Raw genomic sequence first — 17,139 nt, 5'->3', positions numbered from 1 at the left:
AGTTTGGGATGATGGTGAAAGTTGGTGTCTCATCATTGAATAACATGTGTGCAAAACTTTGAAGATCCAAATTGCAGCAAGTAGCTTCACATTACTCATGATTATAAGCAGAACTCTTTCAACTGTGGCCTTCAGCTTCAGAATAACTGCCTAGGAAGCTCTTTACATAATACATTGAATAAAATGATTAAAAATGAAAAGCCAGGACAGTAAAACAACAGCCAGTTGCAAATAAACAGCTTTGATACGAGTTTCTTTTCATGAAGAAACATGACGGTTAATTTTTTTTTGGAAACCAAAGCATGGCAACAGTTTAGAAGATCTAATCACAGTTAGAATAACCCTGCTTCAATTACTATCACTGGCCTCTCCTCTTGTACTTGCGTATTTTTTCAAGGACATAATGCAAAGATAGGAACCAAACCAAGTACCAAGGATTCTAAATGAAAAAACAAATTAGGTTTTGCATTTTCAAAGCGTCCCAGGCTGCTCCTAAACAGTTGCGTTACTGTAATCATAGTTTGCATATAGTGTAGTAAAATGTTCCAAGACAATTCATCAAACAGGTAGATTTTCAGGAGTAGCTTCGAGGTGGAATGAGTGATTGAGAATTCGAGAGGGTAAGGGAGAGTTTTCCAGAGCTTAGTGCCTCAGGAGCTAATGGCACAATTGTCGATGGTGAAACAATGAAAGCCTAGGATGTGCAAGAGGCCAGAATTAGAGGAATGCAGAGATCTCAGAGAGTTGTTGGGCCTTGAGAATGGTACACAGATACAAGTGCTATGTAGTGATTGTTATTATACATTGGTGGCATGGAAGCATCATTGGCAAGGCCAACATTTATTGCCAGTCCCTATTTTTCTCTTGAGTTCTCTGTTTTCTCTTGATGTTAAGTTGCTTTTGGCAACTGAGTTGTTGGTCATTTCCGAGGGCAGTTAAGAGTCAACAACATTTCTGTGTTCTGTCATGTATAGGTCAGATCTTTCATTAACAGATATTAGTGAACCATTGGCTTTTCTCAACAATCTGGCGGTTTTGTCATCACCATTACTAATTTCTAGCTTTTTATTCCAAATTGATTTAATTAATTGAATTTAGACACCCCAACTGGTGGCATTTAAACTCATAAAGAAACACTTGCATTTTTATGGCATCTTTTATAACCGAAGGAAGTCCCAAAGCATTCTCCAGCCAAATTTTAAAGTGTGTACAGTCAGTTCTGCTTTGATGCGAATTGGCTCTAACGCGATTGAAGAACTTAGACGGCTATTTGTAGAATGCAAACTTTCCTTATCTGTTTTGGCTATAGCAATTCTGGTCTCATTAGTTTCCATGGCGTGGCTATTGCACAATTTTCTTACAACGCGAGATTGCACAAGAACGGAACTGTCGCATTGTATCAGAACTGACTTAATATGGTGACTGACAGCTGATTTGCACATTGCAAGGATCCAAAAATAGTATTCGTTAACAATAATTTGTTTCTCATAATGTTGATTAATGGATAAATATTAGCCATGGCACCAGGGAGAACTCCCTCAAACTTCTTCAAAATAGTGTAATATATGGCATTTTACATCTACCAAAAAGAGCACACTGGTTCACAGTTTAGTATCTCAATCAAAGGACAGCATCTCCAACAATGTAACACAACCTCAGGCCTGCACTGAAGTATTGACCTTAATTTCTTTTTGTGTTCAAGTCCTGGAGTGGGACTTAAACCCTCATCCTTGTGACTTAGTGGGACAAGAGTACTACCAACTGAACCTAGGTACTGCTCAAATCAGAGTGAATCAAGTTTAGTGACATATTCATCATTTGATCTGGTTTAAACACAAGGATTCAAACTTTAAACAAGGTATTGATAGACTAGGAGCCAATGTAGATTTAGCAAGTACAATGATGGCGGGTGACTAAACTGGCAAAGAAACAATCCATTACAAAGGATCAGGCAAATGAGAAGATCAAGGTATAATTTCTTGGTCATTCTGAGCTGTATATACACTACAGAAGTAGTGTCTGCGCAAAGCACTCACACTTACCCTGAAGACACACTTAGCTTCCTGACTCACGCAGTGCTCTTCGTGTAGTTTATCTCTGATGCATGTCACTGAGTCAGATACAATTGCCAGATGATTTCCACATTAGGGAAGTGCAGTTAGTTTCATTTAAGTGACCTTCTAATGAGAGAGCATTGCAGCCAAATGAAGCGGAATTGAAAACCCTAAACTATTTTTAAACCACACCTTCCATTCACTTTCAATTTACCTGAACCAAGTCAAAGGTTTGTTCCTTTCAAAAACATTTTACCCTGAACTACATGTACATCACTTGTTGGTATCGTCACAATCCACTAGATTTGACAGGAATTCGATAGCTGAGAAATAGGAAACATTTTTTCACTTTAACAATCAAATACTCTGAGCAGTATGATTGCACCAGCCTGTTCAGGGTAACGGGAAAATCACTTGTAACCAGTTGCGGTTGACTAACAATGCAGACTAAAATATCAGATTAATATACATGGGAAAAGCTTTAAATCTGTACTTAGTTTACCTCTAGTGTAATTACTCCCAGTTTATATTACACATATTTCATTTTGCTAATCAGTTAAAATTGGCCAGACCACGTTGTGGAGTCCATAATTATGTTTGTCAATATCGTATTTGGAAGATACCTTAACTTGGCAATCAGCCTTTCTTTTCTAATATTTATAAAATTACTGTTTGATGAAATCGCTTAGACTTCCCTGTACTTATGACTTGTGGTGAGAACTGAAAAAAAAAGATAAAGTGGGGTTGGTACTGGTTGCTTGGGTCACAGTATTGACTTGGTACAGATGCATGGTCTGGCGTGTGGAGTGATGGGTACACTGGTTGGAAAACTTGACTCTGTGTTGTAGGTTGAGATTGGGAACCAGCTGTCATAGGGCTGGGAGGCACTCAGTTGAAGCATTGTTATATTTGCAAAGTCCTTGTTGACAAGTCAATCTGCTGATTGTTGTAAGGCCTAGTGGAACAGCCTTGGTCATCTTCTTTCAATGCTTCTTTCAAGTTACCCTCAGTTCCAAGTTCCTTGCCCCTCCTTTTAACTCTGCTTTCTTTTCACAATCTTTCTACAAGAATGAGTGGAATATCAGACACTACTCCTCATCCAGCTCCACGTCTCTTTGTACAATTATGGAGTACAGCAAACTTTTAGACAACCTCAATATAAAAAGTACTGTTTGGATGATACTAAAAGACAAAACCCAACTAGTCAAAACTAATGGAAGTACATTCTCAGGGTGCAAATGGTCTGTTTGATGAGGGTTCATATTAGTTTGAGTCATAGAGTCGTAGAATCATATAGCATGGAAACAGAACCCTTTGGTCCAACCAGTCCATGCCGAACACAATCCCAAACCAAACTAGTCCTACCTGCCTGCTCCTGGCCCATATCCTTCCAAACCTTTCCTATTCATGCGCTTAGCCAAACGTCTTTTAACTGTTGTAATTGTACCCACATTCACCACTTCCTCAGGAAGTTCATTCCACATGCAAACCACAGTCTATGTAAAAAAAATTGCCCCCATGTCTTTTTTTGTGCCCAATAGACTAGAAATCCCCCATCCTTGGGAAAAGACAACTACCATTAACTCCATCTATACCTCCCATTAACTTACAACTTCTATACGGTCACCTCTCAACCTCCTACACTCCAGTGAAAAAAATGCCAGCCTATCCAGCCTTTCTTTATAACTACAAAATAATTCTTAATCATTTCCTTCTAGATTTGCACCCCAATAAAATAAATTACTTGCATTTCTATAATGTATCAGGGCTTCAGGCTGTCCCTCAGTGCTTCATAGAAAATACTAAAAGGAAACACAATGTTAAAGATTTTCATCTTGCACTCATAAGCACTAGGACTCAAGAAACTAGACTTGATAAAGGAATACCAATGTATACAGTATGAGAAGAGGTTGCTGAATATTTGGGCCATTGTTGGCATGGAACTCAGCAAGAACAGCTGACTGTGAAACCTCAGAGATAGCGGGAACTGCAAATGCTGGAGTCTGAGATAACAAGGTGTGGAGCTGGAGGAACGCAACAGGCCAGGCAGCATTAGAGGAGCAGGGAAGTTGACGTTTCGGGTCAGGACCCTTCTTCAGACTGTGAAACCTATTTCTCAGACCAGGCAGGTAGACTTTAATTGATCAGGGTATAGTCATGGGAACACAGCTGAGGTTGGTATTCTTCATAACTTCTTTTTCCAAAGAAAATGGTGCAATGTAGGTCTGATTCCTTTTGCACACTTCACACACTTTGCAAAGATATGTAGCTTCTAACTCATGCACTTGCATTACATATAAACTCAAATGATAATCCTAAATTGGTTATTTTTGGCATAGTCTGGATTCTTTAATAAATGTCCAATAACAGAATCTCATCTATTGCTGGGCATGTTGTTTCTGAGACTTGCAAATACAGCCTGGTTAAACATGAGTGGCACACTGCCCAGTGTTGTTGGTCAACGGAATGTATTGCTTGATACATTTGAGCAAACATTGCAATGCAAGACCTACATACCTGGCCTCATAGCAGTACTGAAACTTATATATCACATTACTCATTTGCATAGGAGGCAAAATGTCTTTTTGGCTTGCTGGCAACATCCTGTTAGTGGAGAAAAACACTCTACAGCTAGATTTATCTGTTATTCAAACATATGAGATACCTGCCCTTTCCAACATAAACTGAGCTCGACTGGGTACTATTCACGATTAAAAGTGAGAGTGTCAATCCTTGCATGAATTTGTTCCTTTTCATTGGGTAAAAGGGTCATAGAGACTACCAATGTCTGCTGCGCTGCCATGGCAATATCCTAACCAATCAGAATCTACCTGTCTGGTCTGCAAGCTCAGGTTGAGATTTAACTATTCCTGTGTATCTCCATGCCAACAATGACCCAACCAATCAGCACACTCTTCTCATGCTGTATAAATTGATATCCCTTTATCCAAGTCTGGTTTCTCTTGCCCTTGTTCCAATAAGTGAAAAATGAAGTTTCAACTTCATAGTTCCTTCTAGCAACGTTTAGGTTCTGTAATACCAAGCTTCAGAGCCAATGAATTTCTCGTGAAATGGTCACTGTCTTGAAGGCAGCTAATCATCACACAGGCAGATCCCGCAAAGAGATTCAATACAACGTCTAGCAAACTTTGAAAAATTGAACTTCGTGATTGTGAGCTCTATATCTCTGTGTGCATCTGTATGTGCTTCCTCTTAACAAGCCTTGTCAGGATTAAATTACTGGAGAGTACAACAGATCTACAACATATGATTACTACCGAAGGAAACAAAATAACCAGTAGATCATCGCACAATGGTTGATGCTCAGCAACACTATTCAATAGGCAGTAACTATTATTTTCTGCATCATTAAAAATCCCAGAAGCAACATGTATTTTTAAAAAAAACTTGATTTATTAACCAAAAAGTAAGTTCGGTATCTTTGTTGTCAACTTCTTTAATTCACCAGTATATTTTTAAAAACTTGCCTCAGTAGAGCATTTATAATAGTGTAAATAAAAAGAGGATTGCAGAAGCCATCTAAGGTCAGACTACAGTAACTCTTATTTAGAAACAGACCATAGGTACCAGAAGAGACATCCAAATAGGATCCAAGAATGGAACTAAACCAAACCACAAACCAAACCCCACTTGTCATGTAGGAAACATGACTGCCAATTGGTGCAGAGCAAGTCTCCACAAACAGTTAATAATAACCATCTCATCTGTTTTAGTGACATTGGCTGATGGATAAACGTTGGCCAAGATGCTGGTAAAAATTCTTCTGCCCTTTTTGAAATAATGGCTGCAATCAGATGAGAGGGATAATTTGGGCTCAGTTTAATGACTCATTTGACAGACAACAGACAACAGACAACAATTTGACAGAGTACCAACATGGAATAAGCCTTCAGCCCACAACCCACCGACAGAGGTAAAGAAATGGATAAGGTAGCACCAGAAATCATTCATGGCAGTGATCCCAACATATTCTAACTCTTTGTCTGCAGGAAAATCTGCTCTCCTGACTAGCTTAATAAACTGTTTATAGACTGTAGTGCATGTCTGCTGATGTACATGGTGCATCATCACACACCATGATTTGCTCTACACTTCGAGACTACTTAATAGTCTGTAAAACATTTTTGTGAGACTGTAAATAGTGACACATAAACACAACTTCTTCCTGAATGAATGAATCATAGGATTTTCAATATGGCATGGGGAACTCGATGCCTAGATTACTTCCAGGTTCCAACCTCACATTGTTCATTCAATATTGGTATTGGGCTAGAGGTAAGCTTGGCTGCGAGTTAGTGGCGAAAGCTTGCCATGGCCCTTAAAGGCAGACAGCAACCCTACTGCCTGCTGAAGAAGGGTCTAGGCCCGAAATGTCAGCTTTCCTGCTCCTCTGATGCTGCTTGGCCTGCTGTGTTCATCTAGCTCCACACCTTGTTATCCCTACTGCCTGCTGCCGCCTTTCAGAATAGAGGAGACAAGACATCAGGAAGCCGGTAGACCCCATGGCACAGTGAAATAGAAAAATAGACAATGAATAGTCTGCGCCTGATTTGCGACAAGAGTACTTACTACTAAAACTTTTCCCAGAGAAATCAGTTCTTTATTGTTTTCTTCGTTAAAGGCAACAGCCGTGTGTACCCAGAGTGAATTAGACTGAGTTTGGCAGTCTGCGATTCCCTTCTGGCTCTTCCTAGTCGTCAAACAATGAAATCCTCAAAGAGTTTAATGGGCAGCTGGTTACAGGCATATCAGCTCCTGATTTCCGCTCCCTACTCCTTGCTTTAATACAGCAGAGTGTCCCGCAGGTGTTGGGACACTGACTTTTTTTTTATTTAAAAAAATATACTTTATTCGTAGAAAATACAAAAAAATAAACACACTTTCACCTACCCGGTCATCCAAGCCGTCCCGGATTACCCCGGGGATACGTACACGAACTAAAGGGAAAAACCAAAGGAAAAGAAAGAAAAACTCCGGTGGTCATCACTACCGTAGTCATAGTTGGCCCCCTGACCAGTTGGAGGAGGCGCCAGCTGGGCCCAGTTTCTGAACAGGGCCCTAATACGGTATGGCCGAGGGGTCTGGTGTTGGGACACTGACATGCCATTCAGCTGCAGTATTTGCAACGTGTGCCGCTCACAAACTTGTCTCCTGTGGACGATTAAAAATCTCTGACACAGAACATTACAACACAGGAGGTGTTTAGGACCCATTGTGCTGTCTCTTTGAAAGAGTGGTCTAATGAGTCCAACTCTTCACCCGTTTCAAAAAGAGACAACGATTTTTTTTCCCCTTTTCAAATACTTACCCGATTCTCTTCTCAATTTTACTCTTAAATTGGCTTCCACCAGGTTTACAGGCAGAGCATTTTCGAATCACTACAATTCACTGCATAATGAAAGTTCTCCTCAACTCTTCTATGGTTCTTACGCCAATTACTTCAAATGTGTGCAATCCGGTAAGTAACCTTTTGCCATTCAAAACAGTTTCATTTTACAAGCTCATTATTTTGTTTCCATCAACCTGCTCAGATGCGTTATGACACACCTCTGGGGCAGGTGGAACTTGAACCAGGTCTTCTGACTCAGAGGTGGAGACACTACCACTGCACCACACCATACCCCTTACTGATTCATAATCCATTTATTTCATCGTTCGAATACCCATGCAAAACTCCCTTCAACCTTTACTGCTCTGATAAGAACAATTCAGCTTCTCCAGTCTCTTCACATAACTGAAATCTCCTCTGTTCTTTTTCTACGTTCTTGATAGTCTTGTCAAATGTGGTGCTCAGAATTGGGCACAATAATCCAGCTGAGACCAAAGCAGCGATTTATTCAAAAATTAGCATTTCTTCTATGTTTTTGTACGGTTACCTCTGCTTTCAAAAACTGGGTATGCTTTTTCCCCAGCCTTCCCAACTTTTCCTACCATCTGCGAAGATCCATGCGTATACAGTTCCTGGTCTCTCTGACCAGCAACTACTGTAAAACGTACCAATTGCTTTTTCACATCTTTTTCCCAAAATTAGTCATTGTAAACTTCTCTGTGTAAGACAAATCCGCCTGTGACTGTCCATTTCACAAGTCTACCCCTGACCTCCTGATGTCTGTAATTATCTTTTTCACTGATTATGAAGACTGCCAAGTCTTGACTCATCTGCATAAACTTTGAAATTAGCCCTTGTGTGCCCAAGTCAAGGTCATCTTTATATAAGAGGAGTGGTCCCAACATGCACCCTTGGTGAACAACACAGTATATCAGTTCAGTTTCAAGTCTGGGCAACAACTATTTACAAATACTCCTCCTCTTCTGTCCTTGAGCCAATTTTGAGCCACGCTTACATTTTAATCCTATGGGCACTATCTTTTGCTGTCAAGTCTGTTATGAGGTATTTTATCAAACATCTTCTGATAGGACATGACGATTGGAAAAGTGAAAGCTGTAGCAATCATAGAGTAATGGAGTAATATTGTGCAGAAGGAGTTCTTTCCCTGGCAAGCTTGCACTGCTTCTTTTATGCAGTAATTTGGTTAGTTCCACTTCCCAACTCTTCCCTCATATCTTTGCAGTTGTCTGTGACTATCCTATATTTATGTCTCCTGATTTTAGACTCCCTTACATCTTTTCCGTGTTTACCCTATCAGCCCCCATCATAATCTTGGCATGAAGTTCTGTAGTTTCTTTGAATTTTTTGTTCCAAAACTACTTTCATCTGAGCTGGGATTACATTGACAATTCCCAAAGAATGTTTAATACATATGGTTCCTCAGAACAGTCTGGAATCTACTTTAATAAAAGACATGATTAAAAATATGCTAATCACATATTAAAAAAGAGATAGAAAGAAAAATATGTAAATGTGGAAGTATTTTAAAATTACAATTAGCAAATAATTACTGAGAAAGGGACAAGCATACCTAAAGCAACCTTAGTACCACAATTTCTCATTTGTGCTTTGAATTTTATTTAATTCAAAAGTCTCAAACTTTTTCACTGATCTTTTCTGCAACATGAAAGAGTGATTATGGCTCTTCAATATTGCTACATAAGTTCAATTATTTTAAATATAAATTTCTCTGGTTTATTTTTCCTTTAATGTACATTGTTGCTGAATTTCCAAGGAATAATCGTCAGACTATTTCTGATAAGACTGTTGTCTGGATGGAATGTAGGAACAGGTGGAGGTCATGTAGTCCCTCAAATTTATGCTGCCATTCAAAGAGATCATGGCTATCTGCACCTTAATTCAACCTACCTGCCTATTCTGCTGTACCTTTTAATACCTGCACATAATAAAAAAGATTATTAATCATAGTTTTGTAGCTTTTAATTGACTCCACCTTAATATCATTTTTTGGGGGAAGGGGTGTGTTCCACATTCCCGTTGTCCTTTTGTTAAACGTGAGACAGTGCAGAAAAGATTTACAAGGATGTTCAGGACATGTTGGGTCCGCTGCTCCTCATCATTTATATATACGATTTAGATGTGAACATAGGAGGTATGGTTAATAAATTTGCAGGTGATACTAAAATTGGAGGTGTAGTGGACAGTGAAGAAGATGACCTCAGAGTACAACAGGACCTTAATCAGATGGGCCAATGGACCGAGGAGTGGCAGATGGAGTTTAATTTAGATAATTGTGAATGGCTGCATTTTGGAAAGCCAAATCAAGGCAGGCCTTAGACACTTAATGGTAAGGTCATAGGGAGAGTCACTGACCAAAGAGACCTTGGAGTGCAGGTTCATAGCTCCTTGAAAGTGGAGTTGTAGGTAGACTGGATAGTGAAGGAGGCGTTTGGTATGCTTGCCTTTATTGGTCAGTGCATTGAATATAGGAGTTGGGAGGTCATGTTGCACTGTACAGGACACTGGTTAGACTACTTTTGGAATACTGCATACAATTCTGGTCTCCCTGCTATAGGAAGGATGTTGTGAATATTGAAAAGATTCAGAAAAGATTTACAAGGATGTTGCCAGGATTGGAGGGTTTGAGCTATAGGGAGAGGCTGAATAGGCTGGGGCTATTTTCCCTGGAGCGTCGGAGGCTGAGGGGCGACCTTATAGTGGTTTATAAAATCATGAGGGTCATGAATAGGGTGAATAGACAAGGTCTTTTCCTCGGGGTGGCGGTGTCCAAAACGAGAGGGCATAGGTTTAAGGTGAGGGGAATGTTTTCACACAGAGGGTAGTGGGTGTATGGAATGAGCTGCCGGAATAAGTGGTGGAAGCTGGTACAATTACAACATTTAAAAGGCATCTGGATGGGTATATGGATAGGAAGTGTTTAGAGGGATATGGGCTAAATGCTGGCAAATGGGACTAGATTTATTTAAGATATCTGGTTAGCATGGAGGTGTTGGATCGGAAGGTCTGTTTCCATGCTGTACCTCTCTATGACTCTATGACTGTATGACGGGAGGATGTGAGTAATAGAGAGAGGCTGAATTGGCTGGGACTTTTTTCGCTGGAGCATTAGAGGCTGAGGGGTGTCCTTGTAGACGTTTCGAAAATCATGAGAGGCATGAATATGGTGAATAGACAAGGTCTTTTTCCTCAGCTGGAGGAGTCCGAAACTAGATGGCATAGGTTTAAGTTGAGAGGGGAAAGATTTAAAAAGGGCCTGAGGGGCAACTTTTTCACGCAGAGGGTGGTGCGTGTATGGAATGAGCTGCCAGAGGAATTGGTGGAGACTGGTACAATTACAACATTAAAAGGCATCTAGGTGGATATCTGAATAGGAGTGGTTTAGAAGAATATGGGCCGAATGCTGGCTTATATTCAGTATGGGATGTCTGGTCAGCACAGACAAGTTGGACTGAAGTGTCTGTTTCTGTGCTATATGACTCTCTGAGTAGAAATGCTTCCTAACATCACCACTGAACTGTCTAATATAATGTTAAAGTTATGCCACAAAAACAGAAGTTGCTGGAAAAGCTCAGCAGGTCTGGCAGCATCTGTGAAGAAAAAATCAGAGTTAATGTTTTGGGTCCAGTGACCCTTCATCAGAACTGATGGTGGCTGGAAAAACATCAATTTATATGCAGAAAATAGGGAGGCATTTGGGATAGGGAGTAAACGATAGGATAGAGCCTGAAGAGAGAGAAGAGCAGTTGGACAGGCAAAGGGGTTGATGACGATATGGCTGGGAAGGTGTCTGTCCAACTGTTCTTCTCTCTCTTTAGGCTCTATCCTGTTGTTTACTCCCTACCCCAACCCCCTCCCTATTTTGTGCATATAAACTGATGTTTTCCCAGCCACCATCAGTTCTGAGGAAGGGTCACTGGACCCAAAATGTTAACTCTGACTTTTTCTTCACAGGTGCTGAGCTTTTCCAGCAACTTCTGTTTTTGTTCCTGATTTACAGCATCCGCAGTTCTTTCGGCTTTTTTTAAGGTTATGCCCCCTTGCTTTGGAATGTCCCACAATATTTGGTTCAAACAGATGAGGATTGAAGTACTTCCAGGGTATGGGTCAGAAAGCAAGTTTCAACTTTTTATCTAGCATGAAAACCGAATCAAATAATAATCATGGCCTCGTCATTTGTTAGTGTAGAACAGATACCTCAGCATCCAATATGGTGGATGGGGCCCAATGAACTCATTACGCTTCAACTGCAGTCATCGTGGTATAGGCAAAAATAACAGGCATTCAGAGCCAGCACTCAAAAAGGTGTTTGTCTTACATACTTGGGTATTGGGTCTTTAGCAACCATGGGCTCAATGCCAGTGTAGCCAGTTTCCCTGCCATTCAGAACACAGTTAACCTGCATGAACCAATTTCAAGGTCAATATCTATCGATCTGTAACATATTGAAGGATTGCTTCTGTCATATACTTATGATGGAATTATGATGTTGCAAAATAACAGAGATGCAGCTAAAAAAGCTATTCAATATTACTGGCTACAAGGTGTTCAGGAAAGGAAGGAAATGGAAATGTGTGGCAGTGTTGATTGAGGAAAGCATTGCAGTAATGGAGAAAGATATGTAGGCTTTGTAACATATACTACAGTTAGCACCAGATTCAAAGAAGTAAAGCTATTTACATAATAGGAACAACCATGTTGTGTGCAATTATTGAACAAAGCCATGGTATTTCAAGTCTATGATACGGAAACCTATGTTTCTGATGGTCTTTATAAATTTTTTTTATTGATTCCATATGAAATAGCTTAACCCAACAACGACAACTGTTTCTGACGTTGGGCTCTAGAAGGATGTGGAGGGTTTATGGAGACTTTGGAATAATATACTAGTAAGGCTTCAAATATGAGAGATTAGAGGGGGTAGGGTTGTTCTCTTACAGCTAGGACAGCTGAGGGGCTTTGCACAAAACTCTGAAAAGTTTATGTAAAAAAAACTTAAACTGTTTCCAGTGACTAAAAGATCAATAATCAGATGACCCAAGGTTATTTTCATATGTTCCCATTTATGACATGCACAGAAAAAAATCGACCAAATTCAATCTGGTCAATTATTGCCCTATCGGTTTACTTTTGATCATCAGTAAAGCGATGGAAAATGTATCATCAATAGTGCTATCAAGTCACATTTGCTTAGCAATGATCTGCTCACTGATACTCAGTTTAGCTTCCACCAGGGCAACTCAGCTCCTGACCTCATTACAGCCTTGGTTTAAACATGGATAAATAAACCTGAACTCCAGCAGTGAGGTCAGAGTGATGGCCCTTAACATCAAGGCCATTTTTAACTGTGCATGACATCAAACAACCCTAACAAAACTGGAGTCAATGGGAATTGAAGGAAAACTCTCCATTGGTTCAAGTTGTACCTAATGTAAAGTAAGATGGCTCCAGTTATTGGACGTCAGTCATCTCAGCTCCAGGATATTTTCTGCAGGAGTTCCTCAGCATGGTGACCTAGGCCCAATTATCTTCGTCAATGATCTTCTCTCCATTGGAGGTAGGAACTTCACTGATGATTGCACAATATACAAAGTCATTCACAACATCTCAGATACTGCGACAGTCAACATCCAAATCCTGCAAGACTCAGACAATATCCAAGTTGTAGATTGACAAGTGAAAAGGAATGTTCATGTCACTCAAGTGCCAGGCAGTGACTATCTCCAACAAGATAGAATCTAAACAATGGTCCTTGACATTCACTGAATACCCCATTACTAACATCCTAGACATTGCTGTTGACCAGAAACTAAACCAGACCAGCCATAAAAATGCTGTGGCTGCAAGAGCAGATCAGAGGCCAGGAATCCTGCAGTGAGTAATTCACCTCCTGACTTCCCAAAGCCTATCCACCGTCTACAAGGCACAAGTCAGGAGTGTGATTCAATACTCCCCACTTACCTGGATGAGTGCAGTTACAACAATAAACCAGAAGCATGGCACTATATAGGACCAAGTACCCTGCTTGACTGGCACCACATCCAAAAACAATCACTCCATCCAGCACTGACGCTCAACATCAGCAAAGTACGCCATCTAAAAGATTCACTGTTGAAATTCACTAAGGCTCCTTAGACTGCACTTTCCAAACCGAAGACTACTTCCAGAAGGACAGGATCAGCGGGTACATTGGGACACCAGCGCCTGCAAGTTCCCCTCCAAACAATTCACCATCCTTATTGCCGATCCTTATTTGCCCTTGAGAAGTTAGTGATGCGCTTACTTGTTGAAGCGTTGCAGTCCATTTGCTGCAGATAGATTCACAATGTTCGGAGGGATGGAGTTCCAGGATTCTGTCACAGTGACATTGAAGGAACAGCAATATATTTCCCAGTCAGGATGGAGTGCCAACTGACTGGATTCCTTTAGGAATTGCTTGGCACAGACACAGAAAGTTGAATGATGTCCTTAATGCTGTACAATTCTATCCTATAGGACCCAAAACGCATTTTGAAGGCACTTAAAATTTTTAAAAGGAGTAGTTCGGATAAGGGAATTTTAAACAAGAGAAATACCAGCATGTCTCAGCTCTGTCCCTGGCACTCACATGACCTGGTCTTAGAAATGGGGTGATCTAAGTGGATCAAGGGTCAGGAGGGAAGCATTTAGGGGACAGTGATCACTATATCATCTGATTAAGGTTGGCTATGGAAAATGTCAAGGAATAATCAATAGTAAGAAGAATTAGCTGATGTAAAGCCAATTTCTATGGAGAAAGAATGGATGTGACCTAGATAAATTGAAATCAAAGGTTGGCAGGCAAAACTTCAACTGGACAATGAGTTGCCTTTGAAGAAGAAATCATTTGGATGTGGTCATGGTACATTTCCATAAGGGGGAAAGGTAGGGTAAAGATATTCTGAATTTCCTGAATGCCAAAAGAGAGGGAGTTTACAATGATGAACAAAAAAGTCTGCATTTGATAGATGTCAAATAGATAAAACAGTTTTCACCATCAACATCGTAATTGGTGGTCCATCGCAGACAAGGATGACTCTCTTCCATTCTCAGGGTGAGTCCGTAGGTGGCTATACAGACCAATACAGCTACCACAGGCTCTGTTACACATGGGGCAGTTCGTCAACAGGGTAAGCGATGGAGGGATAAAGGGCATTGGTGGGGCATTGTTGGGGCAGTACACTCCTTTTGCTGTTTTTTGGCCTGGCTTCCATTTTTTCTCAATGGCAAGTCTCGATGTGCTTGACGCCCTCCTGGATGCTCCTCCTCCACCTTGAACGGTCTTGGGCCACTGATTCCAAGGTGTCCGTGGGAATGTCGCACTCCACCAATGAGGCCTTAAGGGTAAGAATCTGACTGAATATGGGCAGTTCAGAGGTGAAAAAGAAACTGAAAATGCGGATAAGAGAAACATATAGCTGGTATGAAAAGAAAAGAAACTAACAGCTAACATAAAAGGGAATCCAAAAATCTTGAATAGGCATGTATAAAGTATAAAGGGTGGTAAAAGGAGGAGTGGGACTATTATGTAAACTTCATCTTTTGAAAACCTGTTTTAAAGGAATGTGAAAAGCGGATTTATTTCAAGTTGTGTAGAAATCTGGATTTTTCTTTTTAACAAGGGTCATGTTGATCTTGAAATTTTTTAACAAGCCATTTTCATCATTTCAACTAATTGCTGGACTTGCTGGCTAGAGATCACCTGCCTGGGTTCCATGACCTAGCAGAGAGCTGGTTTCACTTTCAACAGTGTTATTCATGTTGTTGGAGATTGTTTGTTTGGCTTTCAGTTGGGGAAAACCTTCTGCAGAAATGGCTTCCCACTTTGTCTGTGTCCCGTACCTTAAAATCCCTAGTTGTGCATCTAGTGAGGTACCTGGAACACGAATCAAATTGTTCTTGTGACAAACCTCTGAAGAGGTTTGTTGCACTTTTTCCTGAATGATTGCATCCACAAAGATCTACAGACAACTGTTTGTGTCTACTCACTTGCCTATGCTTGCAAGAATATTGGACTGACAGGCAATTGAACACTCCATTTCTTATCCCTTTTGCCTTCAAGAGCTAACAATTATAGGCTGAAGATGTTTTATCCCAAAATGAATTTCTGAATTCGTTTCTTGTTTTTCTTTATCTGATGTGGTGCGTATATGTTGGATTATTTTGATGGTTAAACATTTATAATTTCACATTCCAAACTCTGTGTCGACTAGTTTAGCATGTTTACATGTTGAATTCATTTTGTTTTATAATGAATCAATAATTTTTATTTAATAAAGAAACCTGGTTGGTTGATTCTCTTATTCTGAACCTAATCTAGAGAAAGAATGACCTGTGGAGAGTTGGGAAACCAAAGAAACATAGTTGTAGCATGACTGGTTAAGACCCATAAAAGGGATTTATACACGAAGCAGGGGATGTGGCTGCGGTATTAAATGTCTACTTTGCCAAGGAAGAAGATGCTGCACAGATTGTGGTGAAAGAGGAGATAGTTCTGATAAAGGGTTTAAAATTGATAATGATGTGGTATTATATAGACAGTTTGTATTTAAAGTTAATAAATCACCATAACCAGTTGAGTTGTATCCAAGTGATAAGGGACAGATATAAGTGGAAAATATGGACAAACAGGCCATATTTTTCCAATCCCCTGTAGATTCAGGGGCGCTGCCATATTTGCACTGACAGCTTGCACTGAAGCTGAAGTAGTTTTGGAGTGCTATGAGGAGCTTGAGATATCCTCATAGACCTGTGGACAAAGAATGGACAGGTGTTCGTCAAGTAGTGGTACCACACAAACAGCACATGGATACATTGCGAGTAGCAATAAATAGGCATTTTACAAAGCCAGCACTTCAAAAAGACATGGTGCAGTTCTACAAAATGTATCATATATGTAGAAACCTTCAACATGTAAACAGACCAGCAGGTATGATACTCGTACCAGTTTTTGAAGAACCATTCTGTCAAGTGTGTGAGGATTGTGTAGGATCCTTACCGAAAATGAAAACAGTACATCAACATATTCTTAGTATTATGGGTATGAAAATTCAATTTCCAGAGCTATTCCTTTAAGGAGTAAGTAGATGGAGATGGAGCCTAGAGAGAGAGAGAGAGAGAGAGATATGAAAGGGGTAGGTAATCCAGGAGATTACGGATAGCAGGCCAGGAAAGAAGAAAAGTTGAATAAGTGATAATAAGAGCCAACAGTAGGAAAGAATTGGTGATGGTGCTAAATGCAACCCATGTTGTAACAGGACCAAGTGTGGGGTGGGTAAAAAACATGGAAGGTTGGAATCAGGCTCTAAAGTTATTGAACTCAATGTTTGATCCTAGAGGCTGCAGGGCCCGAGTGGAAAATGAGATGCTGTTCTTCAAGCTTGCTTTGAGGCTCACTGGAACACTGTAGCAGACCTGCTGGAAAATCACTTCACTCAACTGGCCAAAGCATCTCGAGTTCACCAATAGTGTTAGTGCTCAAACTGGATGGATCAATCAGACTAAAGGTAAATGTAGTCATGAAGACAGATTCACCCCCAATTCCAAGATTAAAGGATGTATTCAAAATAAAGACCGAAAGAACTGCAGATGCTCTAAATCAGGAACAAAAACAAAGTTGCTGAAAAAGCCCAGCAGGTCTGGCAGCATCTGTGAAGGAAAAAACAGAGTTAACGTTTC

The sequence above is a fragment of the Rhincodon typus genome, chromosome 17 (assembly GCF_021869965.1).
Source record: "Rhincodon typus isolate 14 chromosome 17, sRhiTyp1.1, whole genome shotgun sequence".
In the NCBI taxonomy this organism is placed as follows: Eukaryota; Metazoa; Chordata; class Chondrichthyes; order Orectolobiformes; family Rhincodontidae; genus Rhincodon; species Rhincodon typus.
Note: the sequence above shows the minus strand (reverse complement) of the source record.